The following is a 10,092-nucleotide window of genomic DNA, read 5'->3' as shown; positions in this document are numbered from 1 at the left end:
TCGACCTCGGTTAACTCGCCAACCCTATTAAGTCGACGTTTTTGAAGTGGAACCGCCAAATTCTCGCTTTGTATTATCATTTTTAATCGGTTATGTCGATTTTTTTATGTTGCTGAACCCTAATATCTCGAGCACAAGGGGGGGCAAATTTGCCACTTAATGTCGGTTAGGTAAGGAATCCCCCTGCCATGGCCCCTTCGGGCGAAGCACCCTGCTGTGTGTGTGTATATATATATATATATACACACACACACACACACACACACACACACACAAACCCGATTTTTATTTTATTCACAATAGAATATAGATAAAATATCAAATGTTGAAAGTGAGACATTTTCAAATGTCATGCCAAATATTGGCTCATTTTGGATTTCATGAGAGCTACACATTCCAGAAAAGTTGGGACAGGTAGCAATAAGAGGCTGGAAATGTACATATAAGGAACAGCTGGAGGACCAATTTGCAACTTATTAGGTCAATTGGCAACATGACTAGGTATAAAAAGAGCCTCTCAGAGTGGCAGTGTCTCTCAGAAGTCAAGATGGGCAGAGGCACACCAATTCCCCCAATGCTGGTGCGAAAAATAGTGGATCAATATCAGAAAGGAGTTTCTCAGAGAAAAATGTGATCTTCAGGCCCTTAAGGAACTACATCACATACAAGAATGCTACTGTAATGGAAATCACAACATAGGCCTAGGAATACTTCCAGAAAACACGATCCACCCTGCCAGTCGCCGTTGCCGTCTAAAACTCTAAAAGTCAAAAAAGAAGCCATATCTAAACATGATTCAGAAATGTGCAAGCGTTTTCTCTGGGCCAAGGCTCATTTAAAATTGACTGTGGCAAAGTGGAAAACTGTTTTGTGGTCAGACGAATCAAAATTTGAAGTTCTTTTTGGAAAACTGGGACGCCACATCATCCAGACAACTCAAGTTGTTATCAGCGCTCAGTTCAGAAGCCTGCATCTCTGATGGTATGGAGTTGCATGAGTGTGTGTGGAATGGGCAGCTTACACATCTGGAAAGGCACCATCAATGCTGAAAGGTACATCCAAGTTCTAGAACAACATATGCTCCCATCCAGACATCGTCTCTTTCAGGGAAGACCTTGCATTTTCCAACATGACAATGCCAGACCACATACTGCATCAATTACAACATCATGGCTGCGTAGAAAAAGGATCTGGGTACTGAAATAGCCAGCCTGCAGTCCAGATCTTTTATCCATAGAAAACATGTGGTGCATCATAAAGAGGAAGATGCGACAAAAAAGACCTAAGACTGTTGAGCAACTAGAAGCCTGTATTAGACAAGAATGGGACAACATTCCTATTCCTAAACTTGAGCAACTTGTCTCCTCAGTCCCCAGACGTTTGCAGACTGTTATAAAAAGAAAAGGGGATGTCACACAGTGGTAAACATGGCCTTGTCCCAACTTTTTTGAGATGTGTTGATGCCATGAAATTTAAAATCAACTGATTTTTTCCCTCACAATGATACATTTTCTCAGTTTAAACATTTGATATGTCATCTATGTTGTATTCTAAATATAATATTGAAATTTGAAACTTATATATATAAAATGTCATGTGAGAAAATTACGGCACCCTTATTAAATATTTAGTTTTTTATTAAGAATTGTTCACATATAAATGTTTAATTGCAATTTAATTGCAGGTAAACAAACTTTTTTTGACCTTGTTTTACTCATTAAACAAAAGATACATATCAACAAAAAGGTATATTATAACTGAGGAACAAGTTAGGACACCCTACCCGCTAAAAGCTACCCCCTTTGCCTTTGGCTAAAATAACTTAATTGAGACACTTCTTGTAGCCATATACCAGTCCTGGACATCGGTATGAGGAAAGTTTGACCCACTCCTCAACACAGAAAAAAACACGTGCATGCACATTCTCATTTAATAACGCACATCGTGTACATAAAGAAATTTCAAGCACGTTAATATATTGCCGCCATATTGGTTTTCGTTTATCTCGATCATCGGTTATTTCTACGCTTTTTGGCGTCCCCTAGGCCGGCAACATAACCGGGTTCCACTGTATTTTTATTATACTGTACTAAATGCATATTAAATGTAACCCAGCCATTAGGGTTGCACAAGCCAGTGCACTTTTAGTGCCGGTCCCAAGCCTGGGTAAATGGGGAGGGTTGCGTTAGGAAGGGTATTCAGCTTAAAACATGTGCTAAATCAAATATGCAGATCACAAAAGAAAAATTCATACCGGATCAGTCGAGGCCCAGGTTAACAATAAAGCAATAAAGAATGGAGATGGAAATGTGTTGACTAGTGAGGAGAGTGTGTTGAGAAGATGGGGGAGAATTTTAAGCAGCTGATGAACAAGGAAAATGAGAGAGAGCGAGAAGGTTGGATGATGTGGAGTTGGTGAAGCAGAAAGTGGATAGGATTAGTAAGGAGGAAGTGAGAGCAGCGATTAAGAGGATAAGGAGTGGAAAGTCGGTTTGGACCAGATGACATACCAGTAGAAGCATGGAGATGTTTAGGTGAGATGGCAGTGGAGTTTTTAACAAGATTGTTTAACAGGATTTTGGAAGGTGAGAGGGTGCCTGAGGAATGGAGAAGGAGTTTGCTGGTACTGATTTTTAAGAACAAGAGAGATGTGCAGACCTGCAGTAATTACAGGGGAATTAAGTTTATCAGTCACACCATTAAGTTATGAGAAAGAGTAGTGGAAGCCAGGCTGAGAAGAGGTGACCATCTGTGAGCAACAGTAGGTTGCAGAGGAAGAGCACCACAGATGCATTATTTGCTTTGAGAATGTTAATAAAGAAGTATAGAGAAGGTCAGAAGAAGCTGCATTGTGTGATTGTGGATTTAGAGAAAGTGATGACAGGGTGCCAAGAGAGGAGTTGGGGTATTGTATGAGGAAGTCAGGTGTGTCAGAGCAGTATGTGAGGGTGGTGCAGGACATGTATGAGGACACTGTGACAGCAGTAAAGCATACTTCAGTAGGAATGACAGATTGGTTCAAGGTAGAGGTTGGACTGCATCAAGGATCAGCTCTGAGCCCTTTCCTGTTTGCAGTGGTAATGGACAAGTTGACAGATGAGGTCAGACATTAGTCTGACTATGATGTTTGCAGATGATATTGTTATTTGTAGTAAGAGTAGGGAGCAGGTTGAGAAGAGCCTGGAGAGGTGGAGGTACGCGCTGGAGAGAAGGGGAATGAAAGTCAGTAGGAGTAGGACAGAGTACATGTGTGTGAATAAAAGGGAGAGCAGTGGAGTGGTGCGGTTGCAGGGAGAAGAGGTGGAGAAGGTGGAGGAGTTCAGATACCTGGGGTCAACAGTGCAAAGTAATGGAGAGTGTGTTAGAGAAGTGAAAAAAAGAGTGCAGGCAGGGTAGAGTGGGTGGAAAAGAGTGGCAGGAGTGATTTGTGATAAAAGGGTATCTGCAAGAGTGAAAGAGAAAGTTAATAGGACTGTGGTGAGACCTGCGATGTTGTATGGTTTAGAGACAGTGGCATTAAGTAAAAGACAGGAAGTGGAGCTGGAGGTAGCAGAGCTGAAGATGCTGAGGTTTTCGTTGGGAGTGACGAGGATGAACAGGATTAGAAACGAGTTTATTAGAGGGACAGCACATGTAGGACAATTTGGAGACAAAGCAAGGGGGCGAGATTAGGATGGTTTGGACATGTTCAGGAGAAGGGACATGGGGTATATCGGTAGAAGAATGCTGAGGATGGAGCCACCAGGAAGGTGGAAAAGAGGAAGACCAAGGAAGAGGTTTATGGATGTGGTGAGGGAAGACATGCAGGTGGTGAAAGAGGCAGATGTAGAGGACAGGGGGGTATGGAGACGGATGATCCGCTGTGGCGACCCCTAATGGGAGAAGCCGAAAGAAGAATTGTATCTTCTTTATTTCTGTTGCTATAAAACTTGACAGAGTGTGGATGTTATATTCATCAATCGACATTGGCAACTAACATTTGTTATTTTGTTTGTTTGTTTGCTTGCTTGTTTTACTTTGTTCTTTTCTCATGTAAAACTAAAATCAATGTCTGTAATGTTCACCACTGTGTTAGCAAAAAAAAATCAAGAGATATTATCATTTAGATTATAATAATATGAATTTATTTAGAAAAAATATTAAGAATTTTAAAAATGCTTTATGTACAAAACATTGAGGGCTCCTACACCATTTAAACACACAAAGACCTCAAGAATCAGCAAATGAAACTCAACAATGGTGACCATTAACAAAACGTTCAAGCCGCAATGCATGCTGGGTGACAGAATAATACAATTCTCCCCAAATGCATTGCAACATGAATAAATTATCCAGCTGAATGTTCTTACTATTCTCTTTGTTTGCTTTTATTTCTATGTTGCTTGGTTTGCTGTTGTTGATGGTTTTTTAATTATTATTATTATTGTTGTTTTCTTAAAGCTAATTGTAAAATGTCAAGTTTCAAGAGCCTAACTAGAAAATTATGCATTATGGTGATTTCAAATGAACGTACAACAACTAAAATCACAATTAGAGCACATATGACAGATATAGTCACACCAGTTAATAATAAGTAAATCTGGAAATGCTGTTTTGGGGGTTGTTTAATCATCCACTGCTGAAATCTTGAGAGATTTGATGTTTTATTTTCAGTTGATTTCATCTTTGGTATTGGCTGTAATGTGTTTTTCTCTTTTATCTTCAGTGATTCTGCTTCTTCACAAGTGTTCATCACTAACAAAAACACATGCTCAATCCTCATTTAATTAGTCACTTCATTATCTCATTAACATCTTTACTGCTATAGTGTAACCTTAACACTGTAGTGTGGACACAAAAGTGCTCTTTTAAAACTGAGGATTTTGCTGTTAGATTGAAGGGTTTAAATGTGTGTAAGGAAAAAAATTAAATCTGAAATGTATTGTAAGAGTACTATACTGTAAACTTAATTTATGGAAGCAAACTGTAAAAAAAAAAAAAAAAAAAGAATATAGTAGATTTGTGGCAACCCTGCTGACTGTACTTTACTGTAAAATCAAGCAAAGTAAAATACATTCTTAGTACTAATATGCTCACATTAATTAAATATTAATTTATAAACAAGTGGCTGTTGGACAACTTAAGTGCATTCAGTTTCTGCAGATAAAATAAAAGCTCACAGTATTTTACTGTAACTTTATAGGAACATTTTTTGTAGATTAAAATATACTTCACCCATATTTTTTGGTAGAGTTCTGGCAAACACTGCTGTCAGTTTTTTACTGCAAACTTTACAAAATTGCTTTTTTATTTACATATTTATTCTTTCTTTACGGAGTTAGTACTGGTAAGCAAGAGCCAACCAGCTGCAGTTCTAAAAAGGAATAACAAAAATCAAATGAAACACACAGTTCTGCTTCCACAGCACTCCTATATTGTCTCCTCTTCTCAGAGATGGTAAGGCGCTGCAGTCACCAGCTGTTTGCCATTTCCCTGCCCCATACACTCCCATGTGCTTGCTGGTTCTCTTTCAAACATCCATTAGGTATCTCTATTGGCACCAGTTCAGCCAGTGCCCGAAATGTTGCTTCTCCCCTCTCCACCTGCGGGGTTATTCAAGAGAAAGGTCAGAAGTTTCAGCGATCGTTCTCTTTAAAAAAAATGTGTTCTGTGCATCCAGAAAGTGGGCCGAGGGCACAGACGTGTGTGAAAAGTCAAATAAAAACACAAAAAAACAATACAGTGTTTTTTTTTTTTAAGTTTGCAACACCCAGCTCTGCAGTCAGATGGCGCCAACACGCCGTCGGTAAGCTACAGCGGGCCGTTAGCACTCATGCGCAGTACACTCTTGGGTATTATCCATAAAACAACAAAGGTATCGCCTGCAATTTGCTGTTGGACCTCCACTCTTCAACAGTGTGATATGGTCAACAGCAGAAGGGGAATCAGCTCAGATTCTAGAGGACAAAATAACCTCCCTTTTGAGCAGAAGGGTAATTCGAACTGTACCGCATGAGGACAGCAGCACAGTTTTTACTCCGGTACTTCGTCGTTCCCAAAAGAGGGGGGTCTCTGTCCCATTCAGGATTTACGGGACCTCAACAAACACTTTAGAAAGTACAAGTTCAAAATGCTAACATTAAAAGCATTATACATTGTTATTCGTTCCAGAGACTGGTTTACATCAGTAGATCTGAAGGACGCTTACATTCACATCCTTACACACAGTAAGGAGCTTTATGGATGATGAAGACGAGTTGGAAAAGTAAAAAAAACAATATGCAGATCTTCAACTGTGTTTTCAGAACTCTACAAAAGCATTAGAGAGTGAAAGTATGAGGTTGATTGATCAAGTCAGGATCAAAGAGAACAGAGCAGCCCCAGTTATATCAATAGATGCTAATCCACAACCACCAAGAGTGCCAGAGGTGAGCATCAGGCATGATTTAAAAATTTGGGGACAAATAGGAGAAAGAGTTCAGAAAGATCGACTGACCTACACAAATTTGATGCATCAGATTGAAAGCTGCGTGCAGAAAGGCCATAAATTGTGAAAGCAGTTATAAGCACCATCAGACAGGTCTTAGCTACCAGGATATATTTTAAAAAAGATGGTCCCACAGATACAATGTTCATTGTTAAAAGCGCTTTACAAATAAAAATTAATTGAATTAAATTAAGATTTGTAAAACAGAACACTTCAAAGCTTCTTGTTTAGGGCCATAGAACTGAACGAGAGATTACTGATCGCTTCCAGAGATGGAGAGGCTGAGGAGCTCATTCAAAAAAAGATTCTGAGATCTGAACAGTACTAGACTTGCAAGTGATTGTATACATTTCCATTTTAAAACTGATCTAAAAAACCAGTCCATCACAGATGAAGAGTTAATTGAAATGAAACCAAAACTAAATGAGGCTGCAGGTATGGAAAATGAGAGACAACAGAAACAAATGAAAAACACACACACAAATGTTTAAAAGGTAAATGAGCTCCAGGCTGATGTACAGGCACTACAGAGACTGGGAGAAGCAACAGGTGGACACAGAGGGTGCAACAGCTAAAGAAAATAAAGAACAGATGGCCCAGAACTGCACATCTAAACGTGAGGCTGAGTTGTTTGAACTCGTGAACAGTTTTAATTATTTGTCCATCTGGCAACAGTCATGAAACGGTGACAGATGGTGAGCAGTGTTATCACTGTTTTAAATGTGTTTTTAAAAGGTTGTAGGGCATCAAGGCATACAGTGATTATACATTCTTTATAGCAGGGTTCTGTAAATATGAACAGGCTAGTGGGATCCATCTATGCCCATCTAACCTCAAAGCATACAACTCATCTGCTGAACCTGATAAGAAAAACATTTCCTGGATGGTGTCACCACACAAGCATTATGATATACAGGTTCACAGGACTGCCTTATCAGTTATAAGTGGCGCAAAGAACATTTAAGGCCGTATATCAGACAGACATCCCTTTCAGAGAATGCGTTGAAGTAAAGCTCCAGCCTGAGCCCCCTGGTGCATCTAGCACAGAGCTTCTGGTGCCATTGCTGGTAGCAAAAACAGCTGGTGTAGCAGAGGAGCCAATAATTAGATACAATGTAATTGAACATCTGCAACAGAAGAAAGAACAGCTATCTCAAGCTATCATTTAAATATTGACTGCAGCCTTCTCAGTAGATTGCAAGAGAGCAGAGGGGCTCATGCGACTGGTCTGTGAGGGAGACTCACACTCTAGTGAGGGAATTGTAAAAGGGAGTAGATAAAGAAATCTGCTGTTCCAGCTGAGAATCCTGACTGGCCTGGAGGACTGACAGTCACTGAGAATTTGGTCAAGCTCCAGACACTCAATCAAAAGTTTTCATTCCTATAAGTAATGAAACAGGTCATGACATTACACTGCAACCACACACAGTGCTAGGCTATGTACAGAGTCCAAAAGCTGTCTACCCTGCTCCTGCAAAACTGGTGGATCTGGAAGACATAGTCCAGAAAACTAGTCACAGTGGGAAACATCAAAAGTGGAGGAAGCTGAAATGGCAAAGGGCATGGATTCAGAAGACACAGTACAGTCAAACCCATAGGATATACCTGTTTCTGTCAGTCATTTACTCCCAGAACAGCAGGAAAAGTTCAGAAAGTTACTGAGGGAGGAATGTGCTGCTTTCTCCAGAAATACTCTGTATGTATGTGAATGTGACAAATAAAATTTGATTTGATTTGAATTATGATAATTTTGGGTGTATCCCATCACTGGAGTTAAAGGTAACACTGAAAGACACAACACCAATGAGGTGAGCATACATGTCAGTACAAAAGCCACTTCATAAAGAGGTCAATGAGTACCTGGAAGATCTCTTAAATCAGTGTAAGTGTGCAAAAGAAAGATAGGAGTTTGTGCTGTGACTATGTGCTGTGACTATTGTGAACTCAACCAGAAATCTCTCCCAGACCACCATCCAATTACAAGACATGTTGAACAGTCTCTGTGGAAGTGCTTGGTTTTTTATCTTTGACCAAGGAAAAGCTTATCATCAGGGTTTTTTTTAAGAAAAAAGTCAACCTTGGGGGCTCTATGAGTGGGCCCGAATTCCGTTCTGGATGTCTTCAACACCAGCAGAGTTCCAATGCTGCATAGAGGAGTGTCTGACAGGGCTGAGGGATAAGATATGTCAGCCATGTTTAGATGACAATCCAGTTTACAGCAAAAACCTTTAAGATTACCACCATGACTTCCGGAAAATTTTGCAGAATTATAAACAGCATGGGATTAAGCTGACAGTAAGGAATTGTGAAGTCTTTTAGAATCAGGTGAGCTTCCTAGGAATGCTTTTGTATGTGCAAGGAGGGTCATACAATGGACCCGGCAGACCTTGCACCTTTTCCGGCTTTGTGAGAATGTGAGAATCAGCCAACACAAAGGAGGCGTAGTTTCCTGCAGAAAGCAAAGATTGCTGGGCAGATCATACTGTAGGTTAAATATTGGGTTGTGTCTATGTTTTAGCTGTGTCCGGTGATACACATGAACATTGGTTGCTCTGTATGCACAGCTAATGTAGAAAGTAAGCCATTAGGAAATACTGTTGCCAAGAAGTGTAATATAATAGAATATAATAGAAGTGTAATTTTGCTAAGAAGTGCAAAAATATTTAGGTAGTTGGTTTATTTATATGAATGACAGGAAGGAATATTTCCTAGGAGAATATTGCCCACACTGTAGCATCATACACCTGACCTTCCACAAGATGTAAATAAAAACATGATTTATCAGGCTAGAGCACATTCTTCTTCTTCAGCCTTTCCATGGTCTGATATAGTTCTGATTCTCATATGCCTATTTTAGGCCCCTTAAGCTTTCAGCATTGTCACTCGCACTGTTCTGTGGCCACACAGCCACATGCACAACAAGTTTGCTACACTGACTCAAGACTACAGTTTGCTTCTGATCACATCACTGTACCCTGCAACATTATTTATCTGCAATAAATGGACATTTGGTGCAACCCAGATGAGGATGGGTTCCCTCTTAAATCTGGTTCCTTTCAAGGTTTCTTCCTTTTGCCATCTCGGGGAGTTTTTCCTTGCCACACTCACCACCGGCTTGCTCATCAGGGTCATACTTACACTTGTCAATAACATCTTATTCATTTTTATCACCACATTATCTGTGTAAAGCTGCTTTGAAACAATGTTAATTGTTAAAAGTGCTATACAAATAAAATTAATTAAATTGAATTGAATGAAAGTTGTGATGCATTGTGTTCTGACAGCATACACATACCTATGGTAGGTTGCAGAGTTGAAAAGCAACTACCGTATTTTTCGGACTATAAGCCGCTACTTTTTCCCCACGTTTTGAACCCCGCGGCTTAAACAACGAAGTGGCTAATTTATGGATTTTTCCTGGGTTTTTCCCGGTTTCACAAACTTCAAGCCAAAAAACTGATGTTGATGAAAACTGATGACAGTGTTGATTTTTAAACATACGACGATAAACTCCCGAGAGAAATACAGTGATACCTTGACCTACGAGTTAAATTCGTTCTGTGGACGAGCTCGTATCTCAATTTGTTTGCACATCAAATCAGTTTTCCATATTGAAAATAATTAAA

Source organism: Silurus meridionalis, chromosome 2 (assembly GCF_014805685.1).
Source record: "Silurus meridionalis isolate SWU-2019-XX chromosome 2, ASM1480568v1, whole genome shotgun sequence".
Classification (NCBI taxonomy): Eukaryota; Metazoa; Chordata; class Actinopteri; order Siluriformes; family Siluridae; genus Silurus; species Silurus meridionalis.
The sequence above is the reverse complement of the archived record's forward strand: the minus strand, read 5'-3'. Positions refer to the sequence as shown.